This window comes from Nilaparvata lugens, chromosome 5, assembly GCF_014356525.2.
Source record: "Nilaparvata lugens isolate BPH chromosome 5, ASM1435652v1, whole genome shotgun sequence".
Classification (NCBI taxonomy): domain Eukaryota; kingdom Metazoa; phylum Arthropoda; class Insecta; order Hemiptera; family Delphacidae; genus Nilaparvata; species Nilaparvata lugens.
In genome coordinates this window covers 74,262,902-74,288,002 of record NC_052508.1, presented here as the reverse complement: position 1 = coordinate 74,288,002, position 25,101 = coordinate 74,262,902, and the positions used below count along the sequence as shown (strand labels likewise).

Below are 25,101 nucleotides of genomic sequence, written 5' to 3'. Positions count from 1 at the left end.
AGATTATAGTTCCATAGTAAATATAATATGGAAATTTCAATTTAACTAAGAGATTGGGAGAAGAAGAATATACATGCTAAAAGACAAACTTTAAACCCTTAAAAACAACCTTAGAGTTAAAATATTGCCAAAAGATTTCTTAGTGCGCCTCTAAAGGGCCAACTGAACATACCTACCAAATTTGACGTTTTTTTGGTCCGGTAGATTTTAGTTCTGCGAGTGAGTGAGTGAGTCAGTCAGTGAGTGAGTGAGTGCCATTCCGCTTTTATATATAATATATATATATAGATTGATTCATACAATAAGTACATTATCAAAATGATAGGGAGAGAAAAAATAAGGTAGCCTTGTGCTATTCCTCTCCCAAATTCAGATAGGGTTACACATAGTCCGAAATAGGTTAAGTCTTGTAGTTGTTCACTAAATTCACTAGATTTTCAGTCCTTATTCTCTTAAAGTAGATTTTTAAATTCAGATGCTTCAGAACCAAACATAGAAGAAATATTTCACATTATTATCAATAAAATAGGAATTATTCACATATTAATGAAAACGTACCTGAGCTTTAGCAGAAGTAGAAACTACTCTTGTAAAACGTTGGGCGCAAACCTCTTACCACGCGGAATAGTTATTTGTGCAACTAGTGCGCAAAGTGACAGTTTGCTGCACCGAAAGAACGTTTACGCCCGAGCCGTAGGCGAGGGCGGAATGGTTTCTTGAGTGCAGCAGAGGAACTTTGCGCACGTATTCACATTAAGTTTTTCCTACAGTTACCATTGAATATGAAAAGTGGGTAATTATTGGTAAAATTGCCTGAAATGCATCAAATGTTTTTCTGTGTAATTTTATTATTGATAAAAACCTTAATCCTAAAATCCTCGTTGTCCTTGGTTATAATATATAATGAATAATAATTAGCGCGTTGTGCTTGGTTGCACCTCTGCTCACTATAGCAGCCACAGCAGTCACTGTTACCAACTTCATTTTGATTTTGCTGCACTGTTGCTCCATATAACCTACTAAGTATTGCGTTGCCATGTTGCAAATCTGGAGTGCAGAAAAATTTTTCCCGCACTAGAGCGGAAAAGTGATTCTTTGCGTTCTGTAATCAGTGCAGCAATGGCCACTTTTCAACGTAACTGTAGGAAAAGGAAATTGTTTGTGTGTTTTAACAGCTTCCCAAAGACTCTTATCAGAGTATAGGAATTGTCAAAATTTGAATTGTCAATCCAAAGATTATAAAGAAATAGTGAAGTGGATTATAGCCAAAACGTCTACATTTGGTCTCAAACTTGAATGAAATAATTTTTCAATTCAAAAACAATACTTTCATTCGAAATTGAGTTTATAATATCATTTTTATTAGTGAAAATCGCAGAAAGGTGACAGCCGCATTTAACCTAGGATTATTTTTTTCTAAAACATTTTTTTAAACATTTTCATTTCTAAACATTAATTTTTTCTAACAGAGGAAGCTTCTAACTGGACTTTGCTCACGTTCAGCAGTGTTACTATAGTGCGGTCCACGTTCTAATGGCAGTGCTTGATTAGCAATGGTATTGCTATCCTTGTCTATCATTCAACAAACCGGATAGCGCTATCTCTTCCTCGCTTTGCTCTATTGCCGGATCGTCTTTAAACAATGTAGAATTAATAATCGACCGAGCGAAGTGAGCCGTCAAGTCGACGGTTTGACATTTCTCTCAATGTTAAATGTGTGAATGTTAAATGTTTGAATGTTTAAATGTTTGAATGTTTGAATGTTTAAATGTTTGAATGTTTAAATGTTTATATGTTGCGCATTTACGGCGAAACGCGGTAATAGATTTCCATGAAATTTGACAGGTATGTTCCTTTTTAAATTGCGCGTCGACGTATATACAAGGTTTTTGGAAATTTTGCATTTCAAGGATAATATAAAAGGAAAAAGGAGCCTCCTTCATACACCAATATTAGAGTAAAAATGAGACTATACAATTATTCATCATAAATCAGCTGACAAGTGATTACACAGATGTGTGAAGAAGCCAGTCTAATGCTGTATTTCCATAAGGTCTATAGTTTCAATCAGGTACTTGTGGATGAGATTACTGCGTGAGGTCTACTGATCACAGAACTACTAGTTAATTCACAAAATATTTCATCTTGATTATAAAAAATAATTCCTTTCTTAATAAAATATAATTGATCATTTTAAACGAGAATGAACAGTTAATATTACATCAATAAACCTGTATCAGCTACCGTCTATAGAAGGCATCGACAAGACAGAGTATCGGCAACGTTGTTCTGCTATCTTTCTCCACTGCCATTATAACATGGAACTCACTATAGTATTGATTGATCAGCAAGACTGGCTGTGTTTGTACAGTACTAGCGTCTCATGCTATTATAAATAGAACTTGAGAAGGGGAGCCGAATTACTTGGGCTGGAAACGACAACAATAAACAAGGATGGAGTGATAGGTGTGGACACGTTAATGGATAGAGATGGAGTGATGCAGTGCAGACAAGATGGTACTAATTATACGTCGATGACTGAGTTACATTCATTAAGTAGATTGCTTTCAAACTCTGCTACGAAAATAGATACAGGATGGTAATTTAGACGAGGAGAAAATGTGTGTTAGATTTTATCGGTTCCAGACACTATTCTCAACTATCAACTATCATTAAAGCCTGGTTTTCACTAGTAGAGTTAGTGATCGATGATATTTGATATTTGATGAAAATAATGACAGGGGACTATGTGTATTGGCATTGGTTTTCTGATAGGGGAGTTTCTTGGCATAAAACGGAAAAGGTTCAAATCTGGTTACTTTTTACTTTCCTTGCCCTATCACCATAGGTAAGGAAAGTATTGCATTCCGAAAAAAATTAAGGTACCCCAATTGTAAATTTCTATACGTTTCGAGGTCCCCTGAGTCCAAAAAAGTGTTTTTGGGTATTGGTCTGTATGTGTGTGTGTGTGTGTGTGTGTGTGTGTGTGTGTGTGTGTGTGTGTGTGTGTGTGGTGTGTGTGTGTGTGTGTGTGTGTATGAGTGTATGTGCGTCTGTGTACACGATATCTCATCTCCCAATTAACGGAATGACTTGAAATTTGGAGCTTAAGGTCCTTTCACTATAAGGATCCGACACGAACAATTTCGATCAAATGCAATTCAAGATGGCGGCTAAAATGGCGATAATGTTGTCAAAAACAGGGTTTTTCGTGATTTTCTCGGAAACGGCTCCAACGATTTTGATCAAATTCATACCTAAAATAGTCATCGATAAGCTCTATCAACTGCCACAAGTCCCATATCTGTAAAAATTTCAGGAGCGCCGCCCCATCAATGCAGATAGATTCCATTAATAATATTAGATTGCTAATTAATAATTCACCCGACAGCTGATTTATGATCAATAATTCTATAGTCTGATTTCTACGGTAATATTGGCGTTCAAAGGAGACTCCTTTTCTTTTTATATTATCCTTGAACTACAAAATTTCAAAAAACCTTATATATACGTCGACGCGAAATTCAAAAAGGAACATACCTGTCAAATTTCATGAAATTCTATTGCTGCTTTTCGCCGTAAATGCAGAACATATAAGCCGTCGACTTGAATCTTAGACCTCACTTCACACTAAAAGACCTCAGTCCTCAGACCTCAGGTCTTAGACCTCACATTTATCACTCAAATAGGGAATATTCACATATTAAAGAAATAATTTTGAAAGACCAAAAAACAAACTATTTATTTATCTATTTCATGAACTGTATTTTAGTCTTCTCAAGAACTGTATTTTAATGTCAAAAAGTCGTCACATTTAATTTTCACCAGCTTGCAACACAGTTTCGTCTTTTCACTGTGCAAGCTCTATATTTTATCTAATATTCAACATTCTTGTAAACCTTGCTGAAAATATTTAATTAAAATTCCGCACGTTGATATTTTGCAGACGGATCTGTGAGAGAGGAGGAAAAAGGAAATAAGGGGAAGATGGAATGAGGTATAGTAGGTATAGGGAGAGAGAGAAGGAAACTAATATTCTTTACATCTCTTTGTAAGGTTACATACCTGCTTTCCTCCAGAAGTGAGGTAGGAAGGCATATGAAACTTCTACGCGCTTTCATGAAGGAATCCAGTCGCAACAAAGTGCGTAATATTCAGTTACTATAAGATTTTGATTTGAAATATTGAATTTGAGGACAACTTAACAGTGCTAGAACTTCAAGAAGAGATGTGCAATATGCACCATTGTACATAGACCATTCATGATTATATTTTTACGTCTATTGTATCATTATAGTTATCGTACTTCGTATTCTGCTTGGAATTTCGGGATTCCGTTTTTGAAAAGAGGTTAATAGATGAATGAATTGCATAAATTCTCACACAGTTTAATTATTCTAACAGGGAATCTACTGATTGCACCCAGCGGTCAGAATGTGTTTGGCCACTCACATATTGAACGTAGAAAACTGAACGTCAGTGACGTCATCACAAATGACGTCATTTCGCTCTCACTAGCAACTGACATTACGTTACCCGATTGGAGGAGCGAAATTCAAATTTACTCCAGAATCCTAAGGATGCTTCAAGCAAAACACTACTGTATTATGGCAACATTAGCCTAGTTAATGAGATACCGATTTCTATCCTATAATTCCATTCTAATTGATAACAAAAGATTGAACTAGAATAATGATTGACTGATCAATCATTAATTTAAATGCAGTACTCTTGAATGAATGATCACTGTCTAGCAAACACATTGTATCAATCATTCATTCTAATGTTTTGACTTTTAATTTCTGAAATTGTTTTAATGACAGAGACAATGAGGTTGATAGATATAGATGAACAGCTTATTTCAGAAAGGGACCTGAGTCAATTTTTATCAATTTTCAGTTTATGCTGGATTCAGTTACTATGGAGTAGTAAACTACACATAGTTTAGTGCAGGAAAGAACCCGATTGAATGTCTATATCACAGAGAAATCATATGACACATACTATGCTTATTGCAGAAAGGGACCAAAGTCAGTGACTGAAGTACTTTTCTGCACTAAAGTAGCTAGTTGGTAAACCTGCATCTTGTCCGCTACAGCTGGTATTATTATTATTTAAGCTTAGAGGTTAGGTATTCTGCATTTTGCAATTAATTCAACAACACTTATTATAAGAATAAGTGTTAACACTGCTTATTACTATTGTAATTTCAATGTCTCTAAAGTTGATCCGAATAATACAACTTCCTCAAGCACTAGCTTATACTAATTCAGAAATGATACCTTTGAAAAAAGAAAAAATTGAGACCTCAAGAAAGCTTTGAAGTATGTCACTCATGAACATGAGCCTTTTATCAAAAAATAATAAATTTTTCAGAGCAGAATCAATAGAATATCAAAAAGTGTGAAGTTATCTGCTCTTATATCACTATATTTGAGTCAAAGTTATGAATAATAAAATGAATTGAATTTCTTATAGTGAGAGTTGATAATTTTATTGCAGAAAGGTACCCAAGTCCATGAAATACAGGGACAAAAATAATGTTTATACTTGAACTATCTCATAAAATCTATATATATAAAAGCGAAATGGCACTCACTCACTGACTGACTGACTGACTCACTCACTCACTCACTCACTCGCATAACTAAAAATCTACCGGACCAAAAACGTTCAAATTTGGTAGGTATGTTCAGTTGGCCCTTTAGAGGCGCACTAAGAAATCTTTTGGCAATATTTCAACTCTAAGGATTGTTTTTAAGGGTTTAAAGTTCGTCTTTTAGCATGTATATTCTTCTTCTCCCAATCTCTTAATTATAATTGAAATTTCCATATCATATGTTACTATAGAACTATAATCTAGATAGAGTACCTCTTCGAAACAGTTGTTAACTGGCAACTAAATTAATAATTTTGTCAGGTTGGCATTAAGTTGAGTTGACTTTGTTAGGTTGGCACCAAGTTGAAGATTTAAATGCATTTATCGCGGAAAAATTGATTGGGCACTGCTACTTCAATCCTGGAATATTATATTTCTAGCCGTCAGGCTCGCTTCGCTCGCCATATCCGTTAGCCAGACGTTTAGTCTGGACCCCCGACTGGATTGTCCTAACATATGATACAAATGCTCAAATGAAAAATGCAGGCGAGCGAAGCGAGCCTGCTGATCTTATTTTTGGACGATCCAGTCGGGGGTCCAGGGGGCGGAGCTCCTGGCTAGACGGATATGGCGAGCGAAGCGAGCCTGACGGCTAGTATGATATTATGGGTACTAACAGACTTGTACAGATGTAGTTGGCATAAAAAAAATCATCAGGTCGAAAAAATTCGGATTGTTCTTTTCAGACAGTTTTTTGCAGTTCCTGATAAATCACTAAAAGTGACTCAGGTCCCTTTCTGAAATAAGCTGTTCAGATATATTTTTTGAAAACTTAAAACCTTCAAACGCTAATAACTTTGAACCTCCGTCACTCAGCATAGCAAACAATCACCACTGTTCTTATTCTCACTTATGGTGACAGACTGAAAGAGTCAATATGTGCTAATTATCGAAAAGTTGATGGGGTGGTGGGCAATCGGTGTATGTCCTTCTAAAGCTGCGTACACATATACGCACTTCCAACCCGCACCGAGCACGCTCTGCCCTCGTACCGCCCTCGTTCCTCCATCAAACTACAGTCGCTCCGCCCACGCACCCATCATGAACGTTACGGAAGATGTTAGATCTTCTCGCGTTCCCCGGTCGAACCACTGTTGCTCGCCGGTCGATCATCAATCGCTCTGCTGGAGTGACGTTCGGTTGCGGAGCAGAGCGAAAGTCTGTACGCACCTTAACAATACAGGTATGTACTTGACTTGCAGATTGGATGAAACTAGTGTTTCCATGATTCTGTTCTTCGTTTCAACTGTTAGTTGAAAGTTAGTTTCAACTATATTGTTAGTTCACTAACAATACAAGTCATTCATTTTATACTACTTTCAGGTCAGGAAGTCCTTTCCCTTAACATGGAATATTGTTGAGCAGGTGTATGATTATTAACTTGGGTGCAGCTGTCCTATATAGTCTGACATGGACATCTGTTGCAATCAACGATCCGGAAAACGTTCAAATTACAGTCATTTTACCACGTTATCTGATGTGAGTTCTGAAATAATTCAAGGGTTTCTGGTGTCCATTGAATTATTGATTACATCGGTGAATAAAGTTGAGGTTTACGATAAGATGAGTAGTTTGGGATGGACTGAATATATTTAAGGTAGGAAGTCTGTGGTCAATATTTTTTAGGAATAGAATTGGGAAATCAATTATTTATCTCACAAAGTCATAATACATACAGTATTCTAGATGTCCTTTTATTAGCAATTTCGGGGCACCGAGCTTCGCTCGTTATTTTTATTTATTGACTAGCCGTCAGGCTCGCTTCGCTCGCCATATCCGTCTAGCCAGGGGGCTCCGCCCCCTGGACCCCCGACTGGATCGTCCAAAGATGAAATCAGCGGGCTCGCTTCGCTCGCCTGCATGTAGACCTCAGCGGAACCTCTGTACCGAATTCTAGACCCCCGACTGGATTGTCCAAAAATGAGATCAGCGGGCTCACTTCGCTCGCCTGCATGTAGACCTCAGCGGAGCCTCTGTACCGAATTTGAACGTATTATGTCAATTTGATCTCGAAAAACACCTGTTACTATATCGGCGTATCTTTGGCAAACAAAATTCTTCCACCTCAGCTAAACCTGTGTACTGAATTTTTTTAAATATAATTCCATCAATTATTGAAAAAGGTGAGGAAACGCAGAATGCTGAGAAAACGCTAATTTTGGCTAATTGGATAAATTGGTATTTAGGAGGTCCTGGATAATGCATTTCATTCTTCAACTTGGTGCCAACCTAACAAAGTCAACTCAACTTAATGTCAACCTGACAAAATTTTAATTTAGTTACCTGAACAACTGTTTCGAAGAGGTACTCTCTCTAAATAATAGTTCTATATTAACATATGGTATGGACATTTCAATTATAATTTCAAGATATTGGAATAAGAAGAATATACATGCTAAAAGACGAACTTAAAACCCTTAAAAACCACCCTCAGAGTTAAAATATCGCCAAAAGATTTAGTGCGCCTCTAAAGGCCAACTGAACATACCTACCAAATTGAACGTTTTTGGTCCGGTAGATTTTTAGTTCTGCGAGTGAGTGAGTCAGTCAGTGAGTGAGTGCCATTTCGCTTTTATATATATAGATTAGTAATAAATTATATATTTCTATAACTTTATAATGAATTTGCATAATCAGGATGAAATATTTTGTTAATTAATCATTAATTCTACATTGTTGAAAGACGATCTGGCAACAGAGCAAAACGAGAAACAGATAGCGCTATCCGCTTTGTTGAATGATAGACAAGGATAGCAATACCATTGCTAAGCAATCACTGTCATTATAATGTGGACCTCACTATAGCGAGTGAGAGTGAAAGGGTGAATAATGTGTGTGAGAATAAGAGAGAGAGAGAGAGAGAGTGCGAGGTAAGGAGGGAAAGAGAGAGAGAAAAGATAAATGTATAAGACATTGAGGCCACCCTGACACTATTTTCCAATGCTAAAATTCGATTAGTAAGAGGTGTGTTTTTGAACGTGACAAAAAGTTGCTCACGTAATATATGAGAACACAATTAAATATGTGATAGTAGTTGTCTTCTCTCAAATATCACTATCTATTCTAATAAATTGTCATTCTATTTGTAGAAAACTGATTACACTGAATACACTTATTACTGTTTGTGTACTGCCATTTAATATTTGCACTTTTATTAATTTCTTATTGAATTGTATGGCTATATCCTTAAGCTGGGTTTACACCAGAGTTATTAACAAAATGTTGATAACTTAATCCTTATAGATTCTATTAGATTGAACGGAACTTGACAAACACATATGTTCATCATGTGTATGATAAGTTATGTTCAATCTAATAGAATATATAAGCATTAAGTTATTAACAATATTTTAATAACTTTGATGTAAACGCAGCTTTATTATTGACATTGACCAATCAGAATGAGATTGAGACGTGAATAGCGAAAATAACCAGTTTGTTTTGTGAGGAAAACATTATGGACCGGTTTCCGAGCTCGGGATTTAGCAAGTTCTAGACTTTAAACAGCTGGAGTCGGAAAATTGGCTTTTCGAAACGGGGCGTAGTCGTAGTCATTGTCAAAGTCACGTTTGCATTAAATTTCAAAAACCTAGAGAAAATAGTGTAAAGTTTCAGCTATTTTGAATTATTTATAAATCTTTAATTTCGTCAAGGAAAAACGTTTCCAGTTATAAAAATGAGAAAATAAGAACGGCGACCACTGTTATAAAAACTGGGACTACGCCCCGTTTTGGAAAGCTAATTTTCTGACTCCAGTCTAGAACCATAGAGAAACAATAGCATAAGTAGATATCCCATGGTATAGGGCGTTTATGTCGCAACTTTTACTGTTGTCTCAAGCCTATAGTCCACGTAGTTAATTCTCGTGAAGCTTTATGACGCTGGTAGTCCCTCATATAGGGCCATTCATACACTCTTACCCGATCAAAACAGTGAAAATCGACAATAATCGACAATAATAGCAGTAAAAGTTGCGACATAAACGCCCCATACCATGGGATATCAACTTACGCTATTGTTTCTCTATGATAATATCAATTTAAAATGTCTAGAAAAAATCCCAAATAAACATAGAGCTTTGTGTCCTATCTACTTATGCTATTGTTTCTCTATGCTAGAACTTAGCTAAATCCCGAGCTCGGAAACGTGCCCATAATGTTTTCATAAAAGAACTTTGGAAGTGTTGCTTTCAATAGTTATTTGTGCAACTAGTGCGCAAAGTGTCAGTTTGATGCACCGAAAGAAAACGTTAAGGCGAGGGCGGAATGGTTTCTTGAGTGCAGCAGAGGAACTTTGCGCACGTATTTCACATTAAGTTTTTCCTACAGTTACCATTGAATATGAAAAGTGGGTAATTATGGGTAAAATTGCCTGAATTTTCATCAAATGTTTTCTGTGTAATTTTATTATTGATAAAAACCTTAATCCTAAAATCCTAAAGTCCTCGTTGTCCTTGGTTATAATATATAATGAATAATAATTAGCGCGTTGTGCTTGGTTGCACCTCTGCTCACTATAGCAGCCACAGCAGTCACTGTTACCAACTTCATTTTGATTTTGCTGCACTGTTGCTCCATATAACCTACTAAGTATTTTGCGTTGCCATGTTGCAAATCTGGAGTTCAGAAAAATTTTTCCCGCACTAGAGCGGAAAAGTGATTCTTTGCGTTCTGGAATCAGTGCAGCAATGGCCACTTTTCAACGTAACTGTAGGAAAAAAATATTTGTGCAATTGGTATTTTCTGTTTTCGAAAAACCTGTATGCGTCGTGAGACGCATATTTTATGCGTATTTTATGCGAGATTTTATCCATCCAGGCAAGACTGGAGGACACTCTACGTCTACGAGATCTTATTTTACGAGATCTATTTGGCAATAAGAGAGCAAGTTTGGTTCCAAAAGAATGCCTCAGTACTTTTGGGGTCCTTTGTGTTTCTTTATGTAACTTGCAGAAAGCTGGTCTCTATTGGCGAAAGAAAAGTAAACAGGTCGGCACAATATGGGAATATTACTACTGAAAAACTCGACCCTCCAAGCTGTATTTCGAGATAGAGGTTCATTCCTTCAGTTTTCTCCCATAAGGAGTTTTATCCCTTGTGAATCACTTCAAATGTACTACTGGGACCCATGGTACTTTTGCTACATTCAGGAATAATTTATGGAAAATAATATCCGGAAGAAAGGAAGAGAACAAGACATATAGAGAGAAACCCTTATGAAGAGAAACAAAACAATTAAGAACCGATCTGGCAACGTTGCGGAGATAGAAAAGGATGAAGCTATCTGATATGTCGAATGATAGACAAGGATAGCAAAACCAATCAAATAATGTCATTACATCGTGGACCTCGCAATATAAACAAGGCTGCTTTATGATTGATGGATTCATACAATAAGTACATCATCAAAATGATAGAGAGAGAAAAATAAGGTAACCTTGTGCTATTCCTCTCCCAAATTTAGATAAGGTTACACATAGTCCGAAATAGGTTGAGTCTTGTAGTTGTTCACTTCACAAAATTTTCAGTCTTAAATTATTTTCACAAAGTAGATTTTTAAATTGAGTTTCGATACTCATATGAATATAGCTCCTCTCCCAAATTTAGATAAGGTTACACATGATAGTCCGAAATAGGTTAAGTCTTGTAGTTGTTCATTTCACAAAATGTTCAGTCCATAATTACTCCTTACACTCAATTTCGTTGAGTTTTAGAAACTCGAATAATAAACAAATTTTAATTATTTAAACCAAGGATAGGAGCTGAAGTTGCATTTCAAAGTTTGAATGGATAGTAGTATTGCATGTTTTAGAGTGGACCAAATCTGTCGAAAGATTATAAACCAGGTCAACCCCAGTCCCAGATATTAATCGTTCCAAAAACGTTGGAGTGTGACTAGCTGGAGTCATAAGAAATAGCCTTACAGATAAGGCGAGCTATTTAGAAAGTGGCGAATATATTCAAGGAAAAAATTCATTTTGAATTAACATGTTATGTTCCATCCACTTGAATCCAGGTTCAGTTTTCTGTTCAAACATTTGAAAACACTTAATCTATCATTTAGATTATATACAAACCAAATTGAATAACAAAAATACACTCACTAATCACTTGAAATTGTCAAATAATGATCAACTTTAAAAATTAAGATATACTCTAGTTTAGGAGGATTATCATGTCATGTCAACAAATCAGATTATGTTGATCAAATCGATTAAATTGTCTAGCTAGATAAAATATCTTGCTGATTGATTATGATTACACACCTGGAAATAATTCTGTCTCTTTCCCGCACAGGCACTCGCATCTTTTGTTATCGAAAGACGACGAAATTATCATCTGTTTTCCAAGGATAATTATCCTTTTAATGTCGTTCAGCGAGTTTTCAAAAGAATGAGACCTAGTGCAATGTAATCTTTATATCATAAAGCTACTATGTTCCAAATTTCGTGAAAATCGTTAGAGCCGTTTTCGAGATCCGTTAAACATAAATAGCCAGATATAAAAATAGCCAGATAAAAATACAGAAATTTCTCGCTTAATATAGGATAATAAACCTGTAGGCCTATCAGCTACCGTCTATTATAGAAGGCTTTGACAAGACAGATCGGCAACGTTATTCTGCTATATTTCTTCACTGCCATTATAACGTGAACCTCACTATAGCTACAATTCAAGAAATTCTGGTCCAAACTCAACAAAAAAGTACAGAAAATGTAGATGTTGGAGTTCTCTGATTTTTGGGCCTTTCTCCAAATATTTCAAACATGTAGCCTGTAAAATGACTGAGGAATGATGATGATCACTGAGTATGCAGATAACTGAAGTAAGTGACGTGGAATAATTATTCTTTATTAATTCATATAATAAGTACATCATCAAAATGATAGGGAGAGAATAAAAAGGTAGCCTTGTGCTATTCCTCTCCCAAATTTAGATAAGGTTACACATAGTCCGAAATAGGTTAAGTCTTGTAGTTGCTCACTTCACAAAATTTTCAGTCCAATAAGTTACTCCATTTAAGCTGCGTTTAAACCAAAGTTTTTGACAAAGTGTATATTTTTCTGTCCTCATGGATTCTATTAAGGTTGAACATAACTTATCATACACATGATGAACATATGTGTTTGTCAAGTTCCGTTCAATCTAATAGAATCTATAAGGACGGAAAAATAAACATTTTGGTGTAAACGCAGCTTCAGTTCACTTGTTTACATAATCTAGTTAGTGAAGTCTAATCAGGTAAATGAATTGGAAATACCTTGAAAAGACATATTGGAAATACAGCAATAGACTGGCTTCTCCACACATCTGTGTAATCACTTGTCAGCTGATTTATGATGAATAATTTCTTAGTCAGATTTTTTACTCTAATATGGCGTATGAAGGAGGCTCTTTTTTCTTTTTATATTTATCCTCGAAATGCAAAATTTCAAAAAACTTGTATAAACGTCGACGCGCAATATTAAAAAAGGAACACCATACCTGTCAAATTTCATGATAATCTATTACCGCGTTTCGCCGTAAATGCCCAACATATATTATAAACATTTAAACAAGAGAAATGCAAAACCGTCGACTTGAATCTGAGACCTCACTTCCCTCGGTCAATTAACAAAATTAATAACTCCATCCTTATAGATTCTATTGGATTGAACATAACTTATCATACACATGATGAACATATGTGTTTGTCTAGTTCCGTTCAATCTAATAGAATCTATAAGGACGTAAAAATAAACACTTTGGTGTAAACGCAGCTTTACTTCACTTGTTTACATAATATAGTTAGTGAAGTCTAATCAGGTAAATGAAGTGGACGTTTTAATTAAAAAAGTACATTAATTTGACGTTTTTACATGATGTAGTACAAAGCCGAAATTAGTTTCGGCTGATGGCCGAAAGTTGAGAGAGAGGTTTTAGGGCAAGTTGCACTAATAACAGAGTTTTTGAGCATACTAGAGCTTCGAAACAAGAAGAAAAAAGAAGGTAAAAGGAAAAGGAAGAGAAAGAAAGGCCCCAACTACTTTTGACAAACGACAAACTTTCAGAGCTTTGAGAGCAGTCGCGCAACTTTCCAGTCTTATTACATTATCTATCTATGGAGAAAGTTTTGCATAGAAATAAATGCCTTTATAACACAGGCAAAGTTTGCCGTTTGCCTTTAAGCTAGGAAGGAAATGGCGGGAACAGATTGGAGTGATAGAGGATAAATTATGATGATAATGAAGGAAAATAAAAGATAAATTGCGGAAAACAGAATAATGTCAAAGAGATTATGGGACAAATTGTGTTTATAGTACAATGCCTAAGTTTGTAATCGTTAAACGTCTATTATGGTCGTTCGAACTTGGACAAAGTTTATTTTGCATTTTGGAGCGGTATTATAACTTGGAACTGTTCTTCGACTGACGAGAATATAGTAAATCTGATTTTAATGTTATTAGGAAATATTATCAATGCTAACAATTAATAATTATTCTTCCTATTGAATTGGAAACTCAGTTTTATTTAGTTAGTCTACGCTAGGCTCTGAGTACTGATATAAAGCAATTTTGAAATGTTAGTGAGAATAAAAATAAGCATTTTCATAAATATCTGTACGTGAAAGATGGAAGTTCACAGTTGAAATTCCCCTAGGCGCTACTAACAGAATTATTGGAAAATGTAGTACATTCAATTACAGAGCTTGATTTCTCAATAATAATACTAATAATATCTTGTGACCTGGCTGGCCAGGTCTGGTGTCAGAGTTTTCAGGTCGCAACTGATCAATTTCAGGGTCTCTGACATGACCTAACGACTGTTTTTTAGGCAGCTGGGACCGACGCTTAAACGTATCCATCCGAAACACTGGAGTGGCCCGAAAGCTTTGGATTTTTTTGGAAAAAAAGGATTTTTTAGTATTCGTTGAATACACTTCTCATGGCAATAAGATGTTGAAGGAATGGCTGAGTTAATAGTATACACCTCCAATACTAAGGAGCTGTCTGATTGCTTAATCGGTTGATAATTCGCCATTTTACCATCACAGCTCACAACCAATAGGAAGCAAGCAGCTTGAGAAGTCATTGTCCAATGAGACTGCTCGTTGTATTTGAGGCGAGGCTTACGTTAGCATAGCCACTCCCATATTTTTTGGTCTCTTGAGTTAGTTCAGCCTTCCGCAGCTAGAGTTTACTTCTTTCTAAAATTCTAGAAGTGGACAAACCAGTATATTCTTCAAAAAACTACAATAATTGTATGAAGTAGCATATAAATTTCAAAATCTACTTTGTGAAAATAATTAAGGTCTGATAATTTTGTGAAGTGAACAGCTTCAAGACTTAACCCATTTCGGACTATGTGTAACCTTATCTAAGTTTGGGAGTGGAATAGCACAAGGTTACCTTATTTTTCCCTCCCCATCATTTTGATGATGCTCTTATTGTATGAATAAATGCAGGATAAAGAAATGAAATATGGTGTTCAAGCAATTAAAAAAGCTTGCTATTGATTCTAAAAATCAATCGCTAGAATTATTAAGTAATTGAGTGAGCAAACCAGTATTTCTTTCAAAAACTACAATAATACATATATGATGTAGCATCGTGATAAGGTGTTTAATCAATTAATATGATGAGCCTGCTACGAATTCTAATAGAGTAATGTGTTTTGGGAGACTTGCTCTAACTAGTGTCGGGGCGGAAAAATATTGGGCCTAGGAGCACCTAACTGCTAAACCCGATCCTGTTCATATACTATTCATAATCTAAAGCTGCGTACACATACTCGTGCTTCCAACCCGCACCGAGCACGCTCCTCCCTCGTACCGCCCACGTACCACCATCGCACAGCAATCGCTCCGCCTCCGCTCTCTACTCGCACCGATCATGAACGTTACGGAAGATGGTAGATCTTCTCGCGTTCCCCGGTCGAACCATTGTTGCTCGCCGGTCGATCATCAATCGCTCTGCTGGAGTGACGTTCGGTCTTGGAGCGGAACGAAAGTCTGTACGCACCTTAAGTTCAATTTTAATGAATCACTCAGAAATTTTACAGTATGTAGATTCGTTCAAATCTTTACTGATTGATTGATAAGTACAGTCATCAAAATGACTTCAAAAAAATGTAAGTCCTTAATTATTCTCACAAAGTAGATTTTGAAATTTAGATGCTCCAAAACCAAACATAGAAGAAAAAATATTTCACACTATCATCACTAAAATAGAAAACATTCAAATATTAAAGAAATAATTTTGCAGGACCAAAAAACAAATTCAATATTGTAAAAGCACAACTGACGTTTATGTTCCAAACTTCACTTCTCAAGCCGATTACTGTGAATTACTGTCGATTATCGCTGTCAGAGAGTGTATGAACAGCACAGTGTGTATAAGAGACTACCAGCATCAGAAAAAAACTAAGGCCCGGTTGCACAAAAGCCAGTTAAATTTTAACCTTGATTAACTTGTTTTCTGTCTGTACAAGAACTTTAGAGAGAATTTTATCAATCAGCTTCAAATTTTGAACACGATTTCTTCGAACCTTTTTACTGGTCAAGTTTGTTGGACAACAAAATTGACTCACTCCTTTGGCCTTTTTCAGGATATAAAAAATAACATTGGACGCACAAAAGCCGGTTAAATTTTAATCCTGATCAATCTCACGAGAACCAATCAGAGAAGGCGTATTTGAAAAGAGGGCTTCTCTGATTGGTTCTCGTGGAATTAATCACGGTTGAAATTTAACCAGCTTCTGTGCAACTTTTTGAAAACTGATTTCTCAATGTAGGTTTTCTAAATTTAGAAGCTCCAAAACCGAATATGGAAGATCAGCAACTCAATCTTTTCCAAGAAATTGACTGTCGAACAGATACACTAATGCTGGATTATCAAGGTTGATCTCCCATCAATTCTTGATTGTCGTTTGAAATCCAATTCAAGATAACTTTTCGCTTAATTTCCCAACACCATTCACCATTTCAACAGCGTTCTTTGTTGTTATGTTGTGTGCCAACACAACCCACAAAACAAAACATCGTAATAACTCTACAAATCATAATAATACCATTCGACAATGAACCTGTTATCATAAAACCGATTCAATGTGTTAGAGCTTCCTTTGTTGTGTGTTGAACTGGTAACGCATCCAATTGAGGGATTAGGAGTGAGAGAGACAGAACTCATTCAATATTGAGGACTCCTAACTCAGTGAGAGAGAGACAGAAGGTCTGGGTGAGTCAGTGTGACAGATAAGCTCGAATTCAATGCAAGGGTCGAAACAACCAGGGGTTGGTTTGGACATTAAAATGAGGGGAAATTAAAACAAGGCACCCCATCATGGCAACGGAAGAAGGGGATGGATAGTTTCCCTTCCAGAGTTCTACTTTAACGCCTCTCTCTCCTCATCCTTCTCTCTCTCTATTGGATTGAAATGTATTCTTCTCTCTCTATCTAATTCATAATATGAACTCGGCCCAAGAGCTCCTCTATATGCTATGACACTGTAGCTATCACACTATCATACTATACAACTCATAGCTATACACTATCATATACTAGTGACCCCCTGGATTGGAGAACTCGCTCAAGAACTGTTGTATTGTAATCTTTAAAGCTATACACTATCCATGTTTTTTGTGTAGTTGAGAAGTTGATATTGTGGTAATTATTCATATTAAAAAAAATACTAAGAAATTGTCAAAAACCACAGATTTTCTGATACTTAGAATGACCGGTTTCGGTTGTTACATCATTTGCTGTCAATCTCTGATAAACTCATAGATTTGTTTTGACAATGGTGTATCAACTGAAACCGGTTACATAACTCATAGATACTAAGAAATTGTCAAAAACCACAGATTCATTGATACTTAGAATGATCAGTTTCGGTTGTTACACCATTGTCAATCTCTGATAAACATAATCTATGAGTTTATCAGAGATTGACAATGGTATAACAACCGAAACCGGTTACATAACTCATAGATTATGTTTATCAGAGATTGACAATGGTGTAACAACCAAAACTGGTCATTCTAAGTATCAATAAATCTGTAGTTTTTGACAACCACTTAGTATTTTTATTTAATTATTCAACTATCCATGTTGTTTTCAGTTGTTCCACTGTTTTAGTATTCAAGGAATAGGAAATTCAATTCCCTTCAACAATAACAAACAACATAACTTCATAACACCTGTTGTAGGTGTTACCATAGAGAAACAATAGCGTAAGTAGATTATCCCATGGTATAGGGCGTTTATGTCGCAACTTTTACTGTTATCTCAAGCCGATTACTGTTGATTCTTTTCGAATTTTACTGTTTTGTAGGGGTGAGAGTGTATTAACGGCACAATATGAGAGACTACCTGTGTCACACAACTTCACGGGAAAGGATTACATGAACTATCGGCTTGAGATAACGGAATAAAAGTTTCAAATTTCATGAGCACCCCTACCACAATACTGTGGCTGCATTTGCTCAAGGTACAATAAGCAATTACATCCAATGGGAATGTTAAGACATCTGTGAACCCTGGCAAACTAGGTTACGGTGGCTGGCAAAGGTTAGCGGTGTACAGCTCACTGGACATGAAAATACTAGCTGTTCAATCGAGACCACTCTTGGCAAGCAAGTGCCTCTTGGATCACAGCTCAATGAATGCAGCTCGTCCCGATAAAAGGTTTTGTCGCTCGATAAGAGAGAGAGATTGTGTGAGTGAGAGAGAGCGAGTGAATGAGGATACAGTAGGGGTATAATAGTGTGAGACAGAGACGAAAACCGTCTGTTATCTGCTCCGCTATGAGAACAGACTCTGACGCCAGACTTTTCCAGTCGATTTCATACTAGATGTTTGAAAATTATCTAAATGTATCATCATCGGATACATCATTAGGAAGTATTTCATGTGGAAATGTATCAGCATCACTGTGAATGTGAAATATGTTTATGAAATTTATCAACAAAATGTTGGGTATTTGAAAAGATAACAGAAAAAGGCTAAACATAATAAAAGTGAAAACATATAAAATGAAATTATCTCTTTTCTTTAAAGGGCTACTTGTAATATAAATATAAAGAAAAATTAGACACCAATAACCCCATTTTTGATAGAATCATGCGAATTTAAACCCAAAATTTACAGTCCTAGTTCATAAAAACATATGAATACACTAACATATGATAAAAATATCTGGTGTGGTGCCATCACACTACTTTCCTTGCTGTTATGAAAATTGATCACCTGACGCTAGTGTTCCCGCGCATCTCCAGTCTACTATTCAAAGATTTGAGCCAGCTGGTGACAGGGCAATAACGCTGGAGACACACATGAGGTCTGCTATCTCTTCATAGTGAATGATTTAATAGAATCAACAATAATTTGCAATTGAATAATCACATTTTCTCGAATTTAAAGCTTATTTTCAATTTTAGGTGAAAATGTTACTGAACATTAATTGTAGAGATTTTCATGCTCAATCTACTCCACTTGATTTTTGTTTCAATTGTATCTGAAGCCTGATAATTGGGAATCTATCTGCATTGATGGGGCGGAGCTCCTGAAATTTTTACAGATATAGGACTTGTGGCAGTTGATAGAGCTTATCGATGACTATTTTAGGTATGAATTTGATCAAAATCGTTGGAGCCGTTTCCGAGAAAATCACGAAAAACCCTGTTTTTGACAACATTTTCGCCATTTCAGCCGCTATCTTGAATTGCATTTGATCGGAATTGTTCGTGTCGGATCATTATTTTGTAAGGACCTTAAGTTCCAAATTTCAAGTCATTCCGTTAATTGGGAGATGAGATACCGTGTACACAGACGCACATACACTCATACACACACACACAACACACACACACACAACACACACACACACACACACACACACACACACACACACACAACACACACACACACACACACCACACACACACACACATACAGACCAATACCCAAAAACCACTTTTTCGGACTCAGGGGACCTTGAAACGTATAGAAATTTAGAAATTGGGGTACCTTAATTTTTTTGGAAAACAATACTTTCCTTACCTATTGTAACATATGAAATGAAATTATTATATTTATCCTTCCGGCTGTCGCGCTGTTGTAAAAGTACACAGTGTCAGTTTTTTTGCTGCACAATACTATTGAATGGGGTGGTGTCAGTGAGTGAGTCACCTATGCATTCCAAACTTTCTCCCCATTACTCCACTGAGTTGCAGTATCAACCGAGCAATGGTTCAGTCTTTAGGTGCCATCTAGTCGCGCACAGTGCATATGTTGATAGGGAAGATTGTATACGGGGACTGTAAACGAACCAATAACAGAATTGATGGCTTTGCTTGATGTACCTTATTGGGCTTGAAATGGTAATCATCCAAATGTTTATAGGCGTGAAATTATCCAAGAAGATGGAGAAATAATTATACAATTAATCAATATGTTTTGTCAGTAAAAAGAGTACATAACACTTGGAAACTTGGATGTTGTAAAAAATACAACAAGCGACTGCTCGAGTGATTGAGTAGGGCGCGACAACCGTAGACTGAATTTCAGGACAATATTTGTTCAGGGCAACTACTTTATTATTAAATGAAATTGAAAATCAAAGTAGTTTACCCTTTCTAACAGTTTTTTAATTGAAACGAATGTTTATTCATGTTTTAAAATAAAAATTTCGGTTGTGAAAATTCATTTAAAAGCGTACTTAGATTTTTAATTCCTGGTTGTGATAGATGAACGTTAGTTGAATTGAACATGTCCAGTTTGATGAATAAATACTTTGATTTTTGATTTTCAGTTGTAAAATAATTGTAAGTTGTTTAGTAAACATGATTGGTTGCGAAAAATAAATGACGAAGAGCGTACTATGATTTTTAATTTTTGAGTAGGTCTACAGTTCACCAAAAAATGAACTGTGTGGAATAATAGTAGTGTTTTTAAATGTTTGGAGAAAATTGTAAAGAGATTCTTACCGTCATTTGTTATGATCTCCTTTCGCTATCTTTGAAGAACTTGATTCCTCTGAAACATAAAAAAAGAAAAGAGATTGTAGTTTAGTCAAGTCAGACAAAATCATACACAAAACTATAGTGAAGTCCACGGCAGTGGATAAAGATAGAAGAATAGAGAAGCCGATTCTCTCCATTAATTAATTATATTTCTAAACTGTCAAAAACATAATTGGCATCGCTGCGGACCTAGAGAAGGATAGTACCACCGGCTTAGTCGAATGATAGACAAACATAGCAAAACCAAAGTTGATCAAATACTGTCATTATAACGTGGGCCTCACTATAAAACTGTAGTGAGGTCCACGTTATAATGGAAGTGGAGAAAGATAGATCAACATTGTCGATCCTATGTCTTGTCAATGCCTTCTATAGACGGTAGCTGATTGTTGATTGATTGAGTACTTTATTTATGTATTACAATATTACTGTCTATACACTTTATACAATAGCTTACATACAGCAAATTATAGATGAATTTACATATATAGACTAGAAAATAATTATTGAACTGTATATGATATGAAAAAGCAATTTGTAATATAATAACTATAGATAATAATCATATTGTTATGCATCTACATAAATTGGCGGAGCTTTGGACATATCAATGTCCATTCTTCGGAAAGACTATTAAAAATATCCTCCCTACTAACTCTTACCAAACCTGATACAGGTTTATTGATGTAATATTAACTGTTCATCCTCGTTTGAAATAATCAATTAAGGCCTATATTATTAAACAAGAAATTAGTTTTTCAATAATTTTCATAATGAATTTACATAATTGAGATGAGATATTTTGTAAATTAATTATTAATTCTGCATTGTTAAAAGACGATCTGGCAACAGAGCAAAGCGAGAAAGAGATAGCGCTATCCCTGTTGAATGAAGAGACAAGGATAGCAACACCATTGCCAATCAAACACTGCCATTATAACGTGGACCTCACTATAGATAACAATGAGATTTGAGGAATTCAGACAAACTTCCTCGCTTCAGTAAAGCGTAAAATGAAAAACTATTTTGTTAACTTTTCTTATAAATGCTACTGTAATCCAGTCAAGAAAATTGAGCTTCTCAAAAATATTGAAACTACGCAATAAAAAGAGGAATTATTACTTGAGTAGCAGATAAGAGAACTTGATAAAGTGCTCTTCACCTGATTGTTTTGATTGGCACATAAATAACTCCAACACTTGAGTGCTGTAATTTACAGAAAACGTTTTAAATCATCTCTGTGATGATTGCTCCTCCAATAGATTAAAAGCTGTGAAATCAAGTATAGAACAATAGAAGATATTCTTATTTTCTTTCTTCTTCTTCTTTTCTCCTCCGTTTTCATCTGCTTTCCCCTTCTTATTCTCCTTCTTAACCATTTTTCTTCTTCTTTTCTTCTTCACTCCTTTTTTTCTTCTTCTCGTGTCCTTCTCCTCCTCCTCGTCTTATTTTCCTTCTTCTTCATTCTATTCTTCTTCTCCTCCTTCTTCTTATTCCTTTCCCCTTCTTATTCTCCTTCTTAACCCTTCCCTTCTTCTTCTACTTCTTATTCTTCTTCTTCTACTCCTTTTTTTCTCTTCTCGTGTCTTCTCCTCCTCTCTTCTTATTTTCCTTCTTCTTCTTCATCTTCTTCCTCTTCTTCTCATGACTTCTTCTTCTTCTTCTTCTTCTTTTCTTCTTCTCCTCCTTCTTCATCCTCTTTCCCCTTCTTCTTCTCCTTCTTCATCCTTCCCTTCTTCTTCTCTTCTTCATCCTTCCCTTCTTCTTCTACTTCTACTCCTGTCTTCTTCTGTTTTTCTTTTTCTTAATCTTCTTCCTCTTCTTCTCGTGACTTAGTCTCTTCTTCTTCTTCTTCTACTACTCCTGTCTTCTTCTTCTTCTTCATCTTCTTCCTCTTCTTCTCGTGACTTCTTCTTCCTTTTCTTCTTCTCCTCCTTCTTCATCTTCTTTCCCCTTCTTCCCCTTCTTCTTTATCCTTCCCTTCTTCTTCTACTTCTTCTTCTACCACTCCTGTCTCCTTCTTCTTCTTCTTCTCTTCTACTTCGCCTTTTTCCCCTGTCTTCTTCTTCTTCTCCTTTTTCATCTTCTTTTCCCTTTCCTACCCTTCCTCGTCGTCTTCTTCTTCTTCGTCTTCTGCGCCTTATTATTCTTCTCCACCATCTTTCCACTCTTTCTCTTCCGCTACCCTTTCTCCTCTTCTGACTTTGTCCCTTCCTCCTTCTAATTCTCCTTTGGCGTCTTCTCACTCTTCTTTCATTCCCATCTTCTTCTTCTTCTTCTCCTTCATCGTCTATTTCTCCTTCTTCATCTTCTTCCTCGACATCTTTTATCTTCTTCTTCTTCCTCATCTTCTTCTACTTCTTCTACTCCTTATTCTCCATTTTCTTCTTCTTCTTCTTTTTCTTCTTCTCTTCTTCTTTTCTTTTCTTCTTCTTTTTCTTCTTCTTCTTCTTCTTCTCCGCCTCCTTCTTCTTATTTCTTTTTTGTTTCTTGTTTCTTCTTCTTTCTCTCCTGCTCCTTCTACTTCTTCTACTTCTTATTCTCCATTTTCTTCTTCTTCTTCTTCTCCGCCTCCTCCTGTCTTCTTCTCCTTATTATTTTTCTTCTTCTTTCCCTTCTTCTCCTTCTACTTCTTCTTCTTCGTTGCCACCTTCATGAACTCTTCTCCACCTTCATCAACTCTTCTTCTTTTTCTTCTCCTCCACCTCCTCCTTCAGCTGTTCCTCCTCCTACTCCTCCTCCTCCTCATCCTCCTCCTCTTTCTTCTCATCTTCTTCTTCTTCTATTCTCCGCTTTCAGAACCGGGAAAACAGCGTCGACGGCTGTCAGACGCTCGAATATTGCAGGCAAAGCAAAATCAATAAGCCCGCAAAAGGATTCTATAAAGGAAATGCAGCAGCACTAAGAAGGGAGAAAAGCAGTATGGCTTCCAGAGGCTAGACTTAATTTACCAAAGGGGAGACTTCCTCGGTGGTGCAGTGTAAATAGACACAGTGTGCGAAGCCGAGGGTAGCAATTTTCCTGAGGGAGAAAAAGTATTTTTCGCTCGTGATGTACACAACATTTTTCCTCCATCTACATTTTTTTATAGAAACTGCAAATAAAATTATTCTAATAACTTACGTATTGGTGACAATGATTCCTAACAACATAACCTAAATCTAAAACCTAAGAACCGGTTGTCTGATTGGCACTGCCGATTGCGCTATCTATCGGCAAAAGTTGTAACAATTATATTAGCTGAGCAGCTACCAAAAATGGCTGACTCCAGATCACGCGGTTCAGATTTGAATTGCAGATCAAAAATATTGTTGGCTAGTATTTTGAATAGAATAAAATATTTTAAAAATTGTATAAATTTTTATTGTCTACTAATATTAAGAATATAATAATTATCATACAAACATATATTTCATGAGTTAATCAAATTCTGGTTGTGGTATTGAATTCAGTTGACTCAATGACAGACACCTCTATTATGCTTTCTCATCTGAGCTTAGACCTTCTAACCTATTACAATGTAAGTTTCAAAATAGAGATGCTCCCCATGTTATTTAAATGGAGTCACTTTTACTCCCTAGGGGGTTTTTCTGTTTTTTACTACCGAAAGCGAAAAAGTGACACTTTAGTATTAGGTTTCAGGGAGTAAAGTAAGTACTTTAGACAGTAGGTGGAGGAAAAAATATTTTGAAATTGGATTATTTGATGTTCGATCCAATAATGAGATGAGGAAATACACAAAATTGAAATTCATCTTTCTACATATTTATATAGATCACTGGTTCCCAATAAGTTGTCCGCGAAAGCTCTAGAAGTGGTCCGCGAGGAGTCCGAGGGAAGGAAAATTGATGTTTTAAGCTTTATTAGTGTTTTTTTAAAGTTATATTTTCAATCTATATTAAAGTATAATCAATTTCTCTTCGAAAATGATATATGAAACTCATCTTAAGTTCATAATATGTTTCCAATCGGTAAAATAAGTGATAAGTTCCAAATGTCTAATGCTATAAGATAGGACTTGAAAGTTTGTTTGGAATCTTAATGGCGGATTTGTACCATGTGACCGAGCTAACCAATCAGAAGCGTGACAGTCAATGGCCATACTGTGGGTAATATAGTTACTGTACTCAATACCACAGATGAAGAATTCAATTATTGAATCTACCACTCTAGATGGAGTTGATATACTACTCAGTAGCCACATCAGATAATAATAATAATAATAATAATAATAGAATAAGAATAAGAATAAGAATGTTTATTTCGCCAAAATTACATAATAGTTACTAACATGAATGATTTGGCACAGCCAGCAAAGTTAAACTTGTGCGCTAGCTGTGAGTTCATAAAGCAAACAGTACGAAGTAGCCTATAGCAATACTGAAAAATGGAAAAAAATATATACCTATGTAATAAATATTATAGTAATGCTTCTTATAAAT

The 25,101-nt window shown here is 35.8% G+C and overlaps 1 protein-coding gene across 3 annotated transcripts in view; it reads right to left on the bottom strand.

The window, feature by feature from the left end:
* The window catches only part of LOC111047541 (tyrosine-protein kinase Src64B), a 259,140-nt gene that overhangs the window by 181,795 nt on the left and 52,244 nt on the right, over window positions 1-25,101 (bottom strand). For all 3 annotated transcript variants that reach the window (XM_039429270.1, XM_039429271.1, XM_039429268.1), the window contains exon 2: window positions 20,624-20,672. The gene's annotated coding sequence lies outside the window, so the exon portion shown is untranslated. The remainder of the gene's footprint in view (window positions 1-20,623; window positions 20,673-25,101) is intronic.